The sequence below is a fragment of the Pelodiscus sinensis genome, chromosome 7, assembly GCF_052426305.1.
Source record: "Pelodiscus sinensis isolate ZL-2025 chromosome 7, ASM5242630v1, whole genome shotgun sequence".
Classification (NCBI taxonomy): Eukaryota; Metazoa; Chordata; order Testudines; family Trionychidae; genus Pelodiscus; species Pelodiscus sinensis.
In genome coordinates this window covers 48975955-48990108 of record NC_143058.1, presented here as the reverse complement: position 1 = coordinate 48990108, position 14154 = coordinate 48975955, and the positions used below count along the sequence as shown (strand labels likewise).

Here is a 14154-nt window from a genome sequence, read left to right as displayed (position 1 = left end):
TTTGGTAAATCATATTTTTAAATCATAACCAATCCTCATTGAAGGAAACTTGCAAGACAACATACAATCCTCTTGGAGATGGTAAATTTTATTTCAAGTGTACATTAAAGAACCACCGTAGACATGTAGGCCAGGAGGTGACCAAATGCAGACTCTTGCATTGTCAGGCCATGCCATTCTTGGGGCCCAGTCGAGTGTGTTTTATGTTACTCTTTACTGCTGTCTTTGGTTGGCATTTTGTCTATACAAGGAGTACAGAATAGGGCCTTGTGTTGACCTAGTTGCCTTTTTAGATTGTGTTTGGGATTTGCATTTACATTTTTTCTTAGGAAGTTCTAAGGTGTCCATCCTCACAGATGTCCCACTGAGTTATTCTTTGTTGTCATTATAAATGTAACTGTATAGATTGGCAGTGGCGGTACTTAACACATGAAATACTAGTACTGCTTTACGGTTAATAGCAGGGTCAGACAGGATTCTTCTTTCTCCCGTGGTTAAGAGGTTAAAGACAGTCAGAGCACCCAGGGGAGGCCACTCTCTTTCCAGAATTAGATGAATACTGTAGCTGATCCTGCACCAGGAGGGCAGAAAGGAGGGTGCAATGTGGATGTGTGTTTGATGGTACTCAGTGAGGGGGAAACCTGGTGAGTGTGTGATTCTACTCGGTGGGGGTAGACTAATGGGGGTGTGTGTAGGAAGCTGGGTGAGTGCCTGATGCTATTAGGTGGGGGCAATTGGGTGATCTGGGGGGAGGTTTGCTCCGCCCCGGTAGGGTGTGTGTGTGTGTGTGTGGGGGGGGGGGTTGACTTGGCTAGTGCATTGTTTTCCTTCGGGGTGGGGCTTGTTGTTGCCGGCTCTCTGCTGACCCTGCCCCAAACCAGCTGCAGCACCGGCTAAGGGAAGGGGAAGTAATGTAGCTCCTGCTCCCTTCCCTGCATACAGGGTCCTCGGGCAGTCGCAGCAGAGCCGGGCGGAGGGAGGGAGAGCGGCTGGCTGGGGCTGGGTTCGCCGGCTGCCCTCCTGTCGCGGTTGTTTGGCGCTGCCGCCAGGCCCGGGGTAGCGAGGCGCGGGGCCGTCGCCGCGTGACTGGGGCTGCGCTCCCGGGTCCCCGCCTTGCGCCCGCCCAGGTGAGTGGCCGGGCTCGGGGGCTCGTCGCCCGGCTGCGGCCGCGGGCTCGGCGGGCGGGGGTGGCGCGGGGAGGCGAGCAGGCCCTGCGGCCTGACTGGGCTTTGTTCCCCGGGCTGAGACAGCGGGGCTGGGCTCCCGCGGGAGCGGCGATCGTGCCCTGGCTTCTCAGCAGAGCCGCCCCGCTCGCGAGGGGTGGGAGCGGGATCCCTTCCCCCAGGCTCCCAGCCGCTTGTCTCCGGAGCGGGGCTCGCAGGCACCTGGGCATTTGCTACTGAGCCCCCCCGCCCTGTGTGTGTGTGTGGGGGGGGGGGGCCCGCGCCAACCCCCCCCCCCCCCGCCTCCAGCGCAACCTCAGGTCAGCTCAGTCCCCTCAACAGGTTGGAGGGATAGCGGGGGTGCGGCGGGAGCGCCCGGCGCTGCTGCCCTTTGTGTGGGGCGCCCGTGGCGGGGCAGCCGCTCCCCCACTCGCTACGGCACCCTCCGCTCTGCACACGCAGCCGGCGCCCTTCTGCCCACGCGGGGCTGGGTGCTGCACGGCTTGTAGCCTGCCGCTGGCGGGGAGACGTGGAAGGGGAAAAGATGGTGGTTTTGGCCGAGGGGAGGCTCTCAGGGAAGAGACAAGGCTCCGGAGGAAAGGAGTCAGCCTCCTGGGGAGCAGCTGTGTTTGGCTTACTACGGGGCTTTTCCCCCCGCCGTGCCTGTTTTGTGCTGCTGTTGGTAAAAGTGTACATGGGGAGGCTCTTCTGGTCTCCAGTCACTGTGTGTGTGTCTGTGTGTGTGTGTGTCTGTCTGTCTGTCTGTCTGTCTGAAAGCCCTGGCATCCCATCCTGCAGCGTCCACAGGATGGGTGCCATTTCTTTGATTTTTGACAGGTCCATTGTCCTACAATCTTGCCTCCCCCCCTCCCCCTTCTGATTACATTGCCTTGTGCTGCCCATTGAGAGGTTGTTAGCCAGACGTGTGGGAAGGCCGTATTCTACAGCACTCTCTTCCGAGTATTGTGTCTGCCTGGAGGAAGCGTTTTGGTGGCAATCTTATGAATGGAGACAATTGCTGAAGCACAACCCTCTGTGGTTTTGAATGAACAAAAAAACTGGTATTGTTCATTGGACCTATGACATTGCAGAAGTCTGATTCAGGGGGCAATTTTGCCATTTCTTTCATCATCTCCCCTCCCCAGTCCTCTTAGGAAAATACAGTTGGTCATTGCACTGATTACAGTCCTAACAATGCGAGTGTCCTAACAATATCTGCAAAGGTGACGTGTTGATATTGTCACATTAAAATGTGTTATGATTTAATGAGCATTTATTTTCCCTTCACCCTTCTTTATGGCATTACATTTAAGATTCATAGTAAGCAATGTGTACCATTATTGTGTATGAGAGGAGCTCAGGCACAGCCATATTGCTCTCTTTATACCCTAGTGACTCCTTTTAATCTAAATAATTTATTTTCTAGTTCCCAGCTGGCATTGTCTAATCTGAGCAGTCCTCATTGTGAGAACAAAAAAAATGGGGGGGGGGGGGAGAGAAGATGGGTGACCTCAGGGTGACCTCAGGGACAAAAGTTTGGTTGGAGAGGCCTAATTCAAGAATGAGGTGCCAACTATGGGAAAATGGGTGGGTGGGGAGGGGAGAAGGTACTAGAGACAGCTGGAATATGAAATTTCTGTGTGGTGATGGATGTGCAGAGTCTGCAGAATCCTGCTGCAGAATCCTGCAGAGAATCAGGGGAATTGCATTTCAATCACTTCCTCCTGCAGAATCACATAAAACAGCTGGCTTGCAAAAAAAATTATTGATCACAATCTTGGAAAATACACACATCCTGGCTGCTTGTGTTACAGCATGAATAGGAGACTTTCCATGAAGACCTGGGTGGTCTAAGTCATTATTTATTGCTGTATCAAAAGTTTCACTTAGAACTCAAAAGCTTCATTTTCTTAATAGTTGTGAAGATTGGCTCATGCAATGACGGTTATGTGGCACTGTCTCTTTGAGTCTGTAGACAGGGTTTTCTAGTATCTACCTTTGGAGCAATACCAAACTTTCCTAAAAAGGGGAAGCAGGGTCTAAGTCAGGACTACTCCACTTTGGAAGCCCTGGGGGGTCACAATGATACTCACGGCTCATGCCAAGGGCCAGCAACTTAAGTGTGGTTGCATATGCATGCAAATATATATGCAAATAGCTTCTTTCAAGCTGTCCGGTATGAATACAGAGATTAAGGCAAGACTACACACCATGCAGGCCTCTCTTCAGTAATTTCTGTTTTTAATAAATGCAATATTTACCCAATTTCCACTCTCAGGACAGCATTTTTAATGAGCAGTGACTATCCAGGAAATTAACTACTAAAACACATAACAGAAGATCATTATATTGACTTGCTGTTGTGGAGCATGTTTCAAGTGGAGACCATATTCAAAGAATCCCATCTGCGGGCTGCAAACATGTTTAGTAGCTCTGGTCTAAGTCAAATTTCACTGTTCAGTTCTTGGGAGCCTCAGAGGCAGGTCAGTTTCAGTTATCTAGGGCATGGGAAAGTTCTGAGGAGCAGCAGGGAGGGCATTGGAGGTATTCTTGGGAAAGGGTAGCCAAAAAACAATGGCAGAGAACTCCAAACAGTCAGAAGTCTTCAGGGTAGGAGACGAGGAAATTTTTTCTTCTAGCTGCAAAAAATAGGGTGAGGAAATCTACACATTTATCAGCTAGAGCAGAGTGGGCAATAATTTTGGGCTCCTCCCAAGATTTTTTTTAAGTGGTCAAGGGCTGAATTTTTTTATGGAGACGGTGTGGGGTCTGGGACAGAGGTTGGGTGCAGACAGGAGCTTGGGGTAGGAAAGTGGGGTGCGGGAGAGGCTGTGGGGTCTGAGAGGGAGTTTGGGTAAAGGAGGGGGTTGTAACTTGGGGGAAGGGTGTGCAGAGTCTGGGGGCGGTATGGGTGCAGGAGAGGATTTTGGCTTCAGGGAGAGGGGTGTAAGGTGTGGGAGGGAGCTGTAATCTGGAGAAGGGAGATGCAGAGGGTTTGGTTGAAAGAGGTGGTTGTGACCTGGGCCAGGGGATTGAGGTGCAGCAGAGGTACAGGATCGAGGACGGGTGTATTGGTGCAGGCTTCTGACGTGGGGGAGGGACGTATGAAAGGGGTGCAGGGTCTGGGCGGCGAGAGTTGTGACCTTGGGTGGGAGGGATGCAGAGAGTTTGGGTGGTGCTTGGGTCAGGAACTTGTGTGTGTGTGTGTGTGTGTGTGTGTGTGTGTGTGTGTGTGTGTGTGTGTGTGTTGGGGTGGGTGGGGGAGGGGAGTTCCAAGTGCAGTCTCTAGCAGGGAGGTGCTTACCTAGGTGGCTCCTAGCCAGGAGCCTCAGGCAGACTCCCTGCCTGCCACAGCCCCAGGGCTCAGGGCAGCTCGTTGCTCCATGTGCCTGTCTGTGGGGTGGGGGAGAGACGGAGGGAAGGAGGCTCTGTGTGCTGCCCCGTTCCCAGCACAATTTCTTAAATCCCATTGACTGGTTCCCATTGACTGTTCCTTCACCTGTGCAGTCTCTCAGCTGCGTTAGCTAAAACTGGCTGCCTCCTGCCTCAGGAAAATGGGAACTGGCCAGTGGGAGATGAGAGGTTGTTCTGGGGGTGGGAGCAGCACACAGTCTCCTCCCCTCCCCAGGCATGTGGCACAGAGAGGTACATGGAGCAGCCAGCCATTCTGAGCCTTGAGGCTGCTCTGCGTAGGAGGGTCATGATGGGGTGGCCAGAAGCCATATTGGAAGGCTTGGTGGGCCAGATTCAGCCAGGAGGCCATGTCTTGCCTGCCCTGAGCTAGATTCAGATAGAATTGGTAGAGCCTTTGAGCATGGCCCGAAACCAACACTGTTAATGGAAATCCTAACATGCTCCCTTTTTTGAGCAGCTTAAGTTGAAGGTATTGCTGCATTTCTCACCAGCATGCTGTCCCTGGATCTGCAGGCATGCATACTTGCATTCCCCACATCTGAGTAGAAAGTGTCCAATAATTTTTTTCTAAGTTTTGCAGTGAGAAAAGTTGATGCTGCATTTGGGCATGTAAGAAACCTAAGGAGCTTATTTAGATTAATCACTGGCCTTGCATTTAGGTATGACAAACCCAAATCCAGGCTTATTTCTCCTCCTGTGTGTGTTGGGGTACCCTCACCCCACCATAGGATACTTCATTTTTTTGTTTTGGAGGGATTATCTGCTGATGCCCTCTGTTCACCATAAATGTTGATTTAAATTTGTAATAATCAGGTTTCCTTTGTAGCAATGACTGGCCCAGTTTATAGTCCTATCTATTCTCTCTTCTTCCCCACACTGTTGCCCCTTTTTTTTCTTTGGGGCTGTCACATTTCATGCTCTCTGTGGATCGCCTCTAGCTGAAAATGTAGGAGGAGAACAGTGGTTCTCATTGCTTTCCCACTGCTTCCGGTGCTGCCTCAGGAGCATAGTCTGTTAACTTTAAGTAGTGCTAATTTCTACCATATGTTTTGATACAAAACATGTGATTCCTGCAATCCCACAGTCAACTTAAATCCCTACTTAAATGTGTGTGACTATGTAATGGAAAGTATGCCCCCTCTTCTTGTGCAAATTGTGACATATTAATCCATATAATAAGACTTCTAAATTATGCTGTGTATTAAACTACCAAAAATGATTAGATTAAACTTTCATTTAAATCTACAGAACCAAGGAATGTCTGAGTAAAAGCTCAAACCTACATCCTTAATACATTCCATTGTATCTGGAACACAACTGCAACACATATGGTAAGTAGTAATATCCATAGTTTTATTCAGTAATTTGATAATTAAATCACTCAAAACTAGTGTAGTTCCTACCCATGTTAGCATGCAGGGTGTCAGAACATATCCAGGCAATGGATGTAGTGGAGAATTAAGATAGGTATCTCAACAGCAATTCAGAACCTCCTTATAGTTTTATTGCATGTACATGTTCCTAAGTTTTGTGGAACATATTTTCAAATTAAATAGTGATTTTTCTTAACTTTGTAGTTGACGTTGTGTAGTCCGGTTTAACGTTTGATTTGTATAGTGTCTTTCATAGAAAAGTTTCCCAGAATGGTGCTGTTATTAATGTAGTGTCTATAGTACATGTGAATACAGAGATTGTTACAGTATCTAATCCAGGTACTGAAGTATCTTAAAATATTTTGGGACAGAGAATAAAAAAATAAGATGGGATATGTGTGAATTTCTCTAGAGAGGAGTAGGTTGATATTGGGAGCTCAGGGAAGAGGATTCGAAAAGCACCAGGGAGATACCGGTGAGAGGTAGGAACGTTGTTTCAGAAGGGCAAGGTGTGGAATAACTTAGGCATAGACATGGAGATGGGGAGCAACAAATAGAAGAATCTGGTGTTGAAACTTTCTGTTCTATAGACTTATTTAGAAAGAAGTTTATGGAAGACTTTGAAGAGAAAAAAACATACTAGATTCTATAATGGACGAGGAAGTGAGAGCAGATGAATATGGGGTGCTGTTTTCCTGTTTCTAGGTGCGAAGATGAACTGCTGCATATGGACAAGTTGACATTTGGAACATTGGGACATAAGGAATCAATAAAGAAGGAAATAACAGTAGATATGAGAAGAGGAGATGAAGGTATGAATTGGTAGATGAGTGGCTGAAAATAATGCTTGATGTAAGATTGCTGCAGAAGCGATAGGCAGATTTACAAACATAGGAGAGGTAGGGAGGCAAATGAGAATTCAGAAACAAGTTGAACTCTTGATGCTCATGGAAATAGAGTGAATGTGTGTTTGGTGTTGATGGAGGTGGTGGAGATTTAATAATGGGTACTCTTCTGACCAATTAATAGGACATTTATTTTGAATATATAGGGTTGAAGGCTCAATGGAGCTGAGGGTTGAACAGAGAAAACAAGGTAAAAATGAGAAAATGTTTGAATGAAGTGAGTGATTGGGTTTTCTCTCAGTAGATTTTCTCTCAATAGATTAGGGTATTCTTGGCATAGAGGTGATATGCAAGATTTAATTTTGAAAAGTGACCTTACTTAGTAGAATGAATTGACATGAACATACCACGCGTTAGAGGATATGCACTGTTTTCTCTCCTTTCTGGTGGTGGTAAAAATGTTGGGGTGGGGGTGTGTGGGGGTGTGTGTGTGTGTGTGTGTGTGTGTGTTTGTTTTTTTTTAAATCAGCAGAGCCTTGTGCTATCAGATATGGCTGCACAAGAGACAACCTTTTCCCCTAGAAATCATCTTGATGGCTAAGGTCACCTGATATGATTTTGCTGACAGTGTTAGATTTGCAAACTTTTGGACTTGAGACAGGATGTTATTATGTATTCCCTCCACGGTACTTGCTCAATATAGCTGTCTTTGTGGCCTGAGTTTACGAATGTCCAAAGCATGCAGGAGGGTAGATAATTTTTGGTAAAACCCTTTTTCGACACTGGGTCATTATTGCGGTGAGTGTTGTTCAGGTCCTACAGGGTGGGGTGGTTTGTTCTATCTGTTCCAGACAATTGGCTGCTACTTATTGATTGGTTGTGTGATCGGAAGCATGGGAAGGGTACAGAACACTGTGCAATTTACAGAAGTGGCATATTTTACAAGATGTTTTTTAATTTAGTAGTCCAAATACTTATTTTAAATGGTAATACAGGCAGTCCCCGGGTTACGTACAAGATAGGGACTGTAGGTTTGTTCTTAAGTTGAATCTGTATGTAAGTCGGAACTGGCGTCCAGATTCAGCCGCTGCTGAAACTGATCAGTTTCAACAGCGGCTGAATCTGGACGCCAGTTCTGACTTACATACAGATTCAACTTAAGAACCCCAGGCATCCCCAAGTCAGCTGCTGCTGAAACTGATCAACGGCTGATTCCAGGAAGCCTGGAGCATGGGCTTCCTGTAGTCAGCCACTGGTCAGTTTCAGCAGCGGCTGACTTGGGGACGCCTGGGGCAGAGCAGCTGAGGTGCTGCTGGGTTGGTCCAGTAGCGCCGCCGGGCGCTACTGGACCAACCCAGCAGCACCCAAGCTGCTCTGCCCCAGGTGTCCTGATTCAGCCGCTGCTGAAACTGACCAGCAGTGGCTGAATCAGGACGCCTGGGGCAGAGCAGCTGGGGTGCTGCCCGGTTGGTCCAGTAGCGCCCAGAGCGGCGCTACGGGACCAACTAGCAGCGCCCCAGCTGCTGTACCACAGGTGTCCGGAGCAAAGACGCGGAGCACGGGGGCAGCGGGACAGCCCAGAAGCGCTGTGGCTGTCCTGCTGCCCTCAGGCTCCGTGGCTTTGCTCTGCTTTGCTCCCCGTCCCCCTGGTCTGCAGACCAGGGGGACGGGGGGCAAAGCAGAGCCAAGCCGCGGAGCGTGCGGTCAGCTAAGCCGCGGAGAACGCGGCAAGCTGACAGCCCAGACGCTTCTGGGCTGTCAGCTGACCGCGTGCTCCGCGGCTTGACTCTGCTTTGCCCCCCCCCCCCCCCGTCCCCCTGGTCTGCAGACCAGGGAGATGGGGGGGGGGGGAGGGGCAAAGCAGAGCAAAGCAGAGCCAAGCCGCGGAGGGCCCCGTTCGTAACTGCGGATCCGACATAAGTCGGATCCACGTAACTCGGGGACTGCCTGTATAAGAACTAGTTAACTTCATTCTGTTTACAAAGTTTGTCTAAATACAGGTATATCGGATAAGTCATCAGTGCATAAATACTGTAAGATTTATGTCATTTACATGATAGGTGTGGACAAACTGCACATCAACCAGATCAATGGATCGATCATCTAAGTATTTCTGTTAACAAGTGTCAATGTGTTTATCCTTCCATGAATGGGGGTTGTAGTATTGCTGCTCTCAGTTCTGTGCAGCTGCTGGCAGCAGCATTGCCCTAAGAGGTGGGCAGCTGGAGAGTGGTGGCTGCTGATCAGGAGTCCCACTTTGAAGGCAGAGGCTACCTCCAGTAGTTAGTTGTGCAGAGTAAGGATGGCCTTGTATGGTATTGCCACCTTCACTTCTGTAATGCTGCCTGCAGAGCGGGGCCCATACTCAGCAGCCCCCCAGCTCTGAAAGCAACAGTAGAGAAGTTTAAGGGAGACAGTGTGGCAATAGCATACCCATTACATCTGCACTGCTTGCTAGTGGAGTGCTGCCTTCAGAGCTGGGCACATAGTGAACATTGCAACCATCGCTCTCCAGTGGCCCAGCTCTGAAGGCAGTTTAGAATTAAGGGTGGCAATACTGTGATCTCCTAAAATACCCTTGTGACCCCCCTGCAACTCCCTTTGGATTGGGACCTCCAATTTGAGAGACACTGGTCTCTCACATAACATAGGGTAAAAACTCACAGAAGGCCATATTTCATGGGAGGACACAAGATTTCATGGTCCATGATGCATTTTTTTATGGCTGTGAATTTGGTAGGGCCATACATATATGGGAGCAAAATGATGTTTTCCATAGGTGTTGTGGGCCATAAAGAGCATACTAAAATGTTCCAGGGCCTTGAATGAAACCAGCATACCAGTTTTCACTTTAAGTCAATCTTGTATATTATCGTATGGTCTTGTATCAAGGTTGCTTTCCTCTAGCACTGTCACAAAATTAAAATAAGTTCTAATCTCAAAGCCAAGAGAGTGTTTATACTTCATGCTGCCAGCAGTTGTACACCATCAGTACAGCTGTTTCTCTTCATTTATTTTTCCCCAGCTGCCTATGTTTGAGTCAGCTACTCCCTCTATCCTCTTACACTGCCTGTTGTTGTTCAATAGCTTTATAAAATGATTGTGACTATCCTGAGTCATAGAAGAAGGGAAATTGAAAGTTTAGGTGCTATCTCTTCATCATAGCCTTTGATATAGATCTGTTCTTGAAGGACTTAGAAACTGATTACCATGACTTAGCACACTTTTTGTGATTGGTAGATGGGTGGGGAGAAGGAGAACTTAGTCTCTCCTCTACTATTGATGGATATTCATCCCATGACTCTGGAGCTGCATGTTGAGCATTTGTGCATGTGCTTTGTGCTCTTGAGTCCTCTAGCTGACTCTCCAACAAGGCAAATAGATACTGCTTTGGGGCTTATATATGAGACAGCAAGAGGTTAGGCCAGTGGTTCCCAACCACTGGTCTGCAGACTGGTCCCAGGCTACAAACTGCTGGCTGCTGCACTGCAGCGGTTCTGGGGGCCAGGGCTATGGTACACTTCCCAGTGTCTCCTCTTTTGCTGTGGCTGTTGGGAGAGGTGTGTCCTGCCCTGCCTCTTAGCCAACCAGCGCCAAGCAGGGACGGGATCTCCTCCCGGACATGGAAGCCTGGTTTGCTGCATGGTGGGAGGGTTACGTGGAGCCCGGCACAACAGCCGCAAGCTGGGCAGCAGCACTCAGCAGGTGGCTGGGAGGCAGTGCAGCTCTAGGTTAGGAGGTGGGGCAGGCACTGGGGTGGGGGGAGGGTGTGTTTCTGGGGCTAGTATTTGGGAGCTCTGGGGGGCAAAGCTATTACTGATGGGCTCTGGGGGATGGGTTAGTAGTGGAGAGCTCTAAGGGATGGGGAGTTGTAAGGGGCAGGGGGCTGACAATGGGGAGCACTGGGGCTTCCAGGGTTGGGAGCTGGAACTGGGGGGGTTCTGGGGATGAGGCTAGTAGTGGGGAAGCTACGGGGGAAGGGCTGGCACTAGAGGTCTCGGGGGAGGGGGGAAGTCAAAGCTAATACTGGGGAGCTCTAAGGGGCTGGCCTTGATCCTGCACAATGCTGAAATTTATATGGTCTATGATTTTTGCTTGCTTAATCCTTCTGTAAGAATTAAAATTGCTGTGTAATACTAGACACATTTTCTTTTGTATACTTCTTGAAAATCTTATACTATGTAACCTTCAGTATGCTCTCTCTTAACTATATATTATCGAGGAAAAAGACTGATCAGTTTCGATCTGAACAAAGCAGTTTAAACAAGATAAGCCATGATTAGAGTGCCTATAAAATATGTGGAGTTAAAACCTTTGAGCAATTAGTTTTTAAGAGTGAAGACTGTTCTCCCTACCCCCAAAAGTTGATAAAATATTAATTTTGGACATCTTCAGTTGCACTCTAATATGTACATTTTACTTTCAGCTTTTGTTCCTTTTTTAAAAAACTGAACAATTATTTGCTCTTAGGTTATAAATTATGAAAAGGGGGCTGACTTAACTACTCTTACGCTTGCATTTTGCTTATTTTTGTTCATATGCATGTTAAGCTTATACATGTTAATATACAGGCAGTCCCCGAGTTACGCGGATCCGACTTACGTCGGATCCGCAGTTACGAACGGGGCACTTCCTCTCCCTGGTCTCGAGCAGACCAGGGAGAGGAAGCAAAGCGGCGGCGGAATGCGCGGCCAGCTGACAGCCCAGACGCGTCTGGGCTGTCAGCTGGCTGCGCGTTCTGCCGCTCTGCTCTGCTCCGCTCCCCCTCCCCCTGGTCTGCAAACCATGGAGGGGGGGGAAGCAGAGCGGAGCACGCGGCCAGCTGACAGCCCAGACGCGTCTGGGCTGTCAGCTGGCCGCGCGTTCCACCGCTCTGCTCTACTCTGCTCCCCCTCCCCCTGGTCTGCAGACCTGGGGGACGGGGAGCAGAGCAGAGCAAAGCCGCGGAGCCCGAGGGCAGCAGGATAGCCACGGCACGTCTGGGCTGTCCCGCTGCCCGTGTGTTCCGCCGCTTTGCTCCCCGTCCCCCTGGTCTGCAGACCAGGGGGACGGGGAGCAAAGCAGAGCAAAGCCACGGAGCCCGAGGGCAGCAGGATAGCCACGGCACGTCTGGGCTGTCCCGCTGCCCCCGTGCTCCGCGGCTTTGCTCCGGACGCCTGTGGTACAGCAGCTGGGGCGCTGCCGGTTGGTCCCGTAGCGCCGCTCTGGGTGCCACTGGACCAACCCAGCAGCACCCCAGCTGCTCTGCCCCAGGTGTCCCCTAGTCAGCAGCTGCTGAAAATGACCAGTGGCTGACTACAGGAAGCCCCTGCCCCGGGCTTCCTGGAATCAGCCGCTGATCAGTTTCAGCAGCAGCTGACTTGGGGATGCCTGGGGTTCTTAAGTTGAATCTGTATGTAAGTCAGAACTGGCGTCCAGATTCAGCCACTGTTGAAACTGATCAGTTTCAGCAGCGGCTGAATCTGGACGCCAGTTCCGACTTACATACAGATTCAACTTAAGAACAAACCTACAGTCCCTATCTTGTACGTAACCCGGGGACTGCCTGTACATGAAAAGCATACCCTTGATCATATAAATCAGACATTTTAATCTGCCTATTTGCATTCCAGTGCTGTATATTCTTGAGGGCTTAGGATCAAATTGACTGACTGAAGCAGTGGGGGTTCTACTACTGCTTTCAATCTACACAATGCTAAAAATCACTACAGGAGGGTCTTCTGCCTCTCGCACTGCCAGTTGTTTTGGAGGACATGGGGTAAGGGACCTCCAGTATGCTGCTGATACTTGGCTCACTGCCTATTCACTTGTGTGCGCGTGCGTGCACAGTCTCCAGCTGTTTGATTTTATGGCAGATGTTTCCATTTGGATCAGGGATTGCTGGTTTAAGCTGATCCAGGATAAGACTGAAGTAATGCCTTGTGGGTTGAGGGTAGCATCTTGAGGAACTTGGATGGTGGTTTATGTACTTCTGGTGTTCAGAGAATGAAACAGCTGGTTATGAAACTGGTCTGGATTTCAGGAATTGATTTGGATTTCTTTCAGCATAAAAGGCGATTTTTCTGTAAAGTTTCAGGATGGATATTATTATCAGAACTATTGTATATTATTTCTATTTCAAATCATAAACTACAATAATTTTGGATTTCTGTCCCCCTGCTTCTTGGCTACTTGTAGGCATTTCTTTTAGTTTTAACTCCTCAAAAACAATGAATTAAACCTCACATGCTCCTATGAAATAGGGAAGTAATCTAGAACACGTCCATTTTACAGATGAGGAGAATGAAGAAGAAAACAGGAAGTAGCACAAGGTTATGCATAAAATCCATAGCAGATCAAGAAACGAGGTTTTTGGATTTCTAGTTCTGGGCTTTTACCAGGCAACCATTAAATGGCCCAAACAAAAATTAACAGTTAATTTGTCTGGTGATAGATCATCCCCTTCTAGAATGTTGAGTACAGCAAATCTCAGACTTCTGAAAACTGGGAAATACAGTGATAATGAAGTAGAATATACTGCAGCCTTTAACACCACAGCCTTTAACACCACACCCTCAGACCTGGCAACAGCCACTGGGAATTATCTGCATACATTCCAGCTGTATTTACCATGTTAGGTGTAGCTGTATTGTAGGGTGGAGGAATAAGTTGGAGTAGTTTGGAATAGTGTTATGAGGAGATTGCCTATTTCCTAGAACTGGAAGGGACCTTGAAAGGTCCAGTCCAGTCCCCTGCCTTCACAGCAGGACCAAGTACCATCCCCAACAAATTTTTGCCCCAAATCCTTAAATGGCCTCTGCAAGGATTGAACCCACAACCCTGGGTTTAGCAGGCCAATGCTCCAACCACTGAGCTATCCCTTCTGTGTGTGTTATCAAAGGAACCAAGTATACGTGTACCATTATGCAGATTAAAACCTCAGCATTTCAGTACAGAATTCTGTAGGTTGTATCAGTAACAGGGCACAAGAGTCTTGCCATGGATATTGTCAGTACAGTACAGGCAGTCCCCGGGTTACGTACAAGATAGGGACTGTAGGTTTGTTCCTAAGTTGAATCTGTATGTAAGTCAGAACTGGCATCCAGATTCAGCCGCTGCTGAAACTGATCAGTTTCAACAGCGGCTGAATCTGGACACCAGTTCCGACTTACATACAGATTCAACTTAAGAACCCCAGGTGTCCCCAGTTCAGCTGCTGCTGAAACTGATCAGCAGCTGATTCCAGGAAGCCCGGGGCAGAGCAACTCTGCCTCAGGTTTCCTGTAGTCAGCCGCTGGTCAGTTTCAGCAGCGGCTGACTTGGGGATGCCTGGGGCAGAGCAGCTGGGGTGCTGCCGGGTTGGTCCAGTAGCGCCAAGGA

The 14154-nt window shown here is 48.8% G+C and overlaps 1 protein-coding gene across 4 annotated transcripts in view; it reads left to right on the top strand.

The window, feature by feature from the left end:
- Positions 1-819: 819 nt before the first annotated feature.
- SESTD1 (SEC14 and spectrin domain containing 1) overlaps positions 820-14154 on the top strand; it is a 129414-nt gene continuing 116079 nt past the window's right edge. Inside the window, exons 1-3 of one of the 4 annotated variants that reach the window (XM_075933735.2) lie at positions 820-1127; positions 5826-5908; positions 6656-6762. The gene's annotated coding sequence lies outside the window, so the exon portion shown is untranslated. The remainder of the gene's footprint in view (positions 1128-5825; positions 5909-6655; positions 6763-14154) is intronic. The other 3 variants (XM_075933732.2, XM_075933733.2, XM_075933734.2) reach the window with 3 other exon arrangements.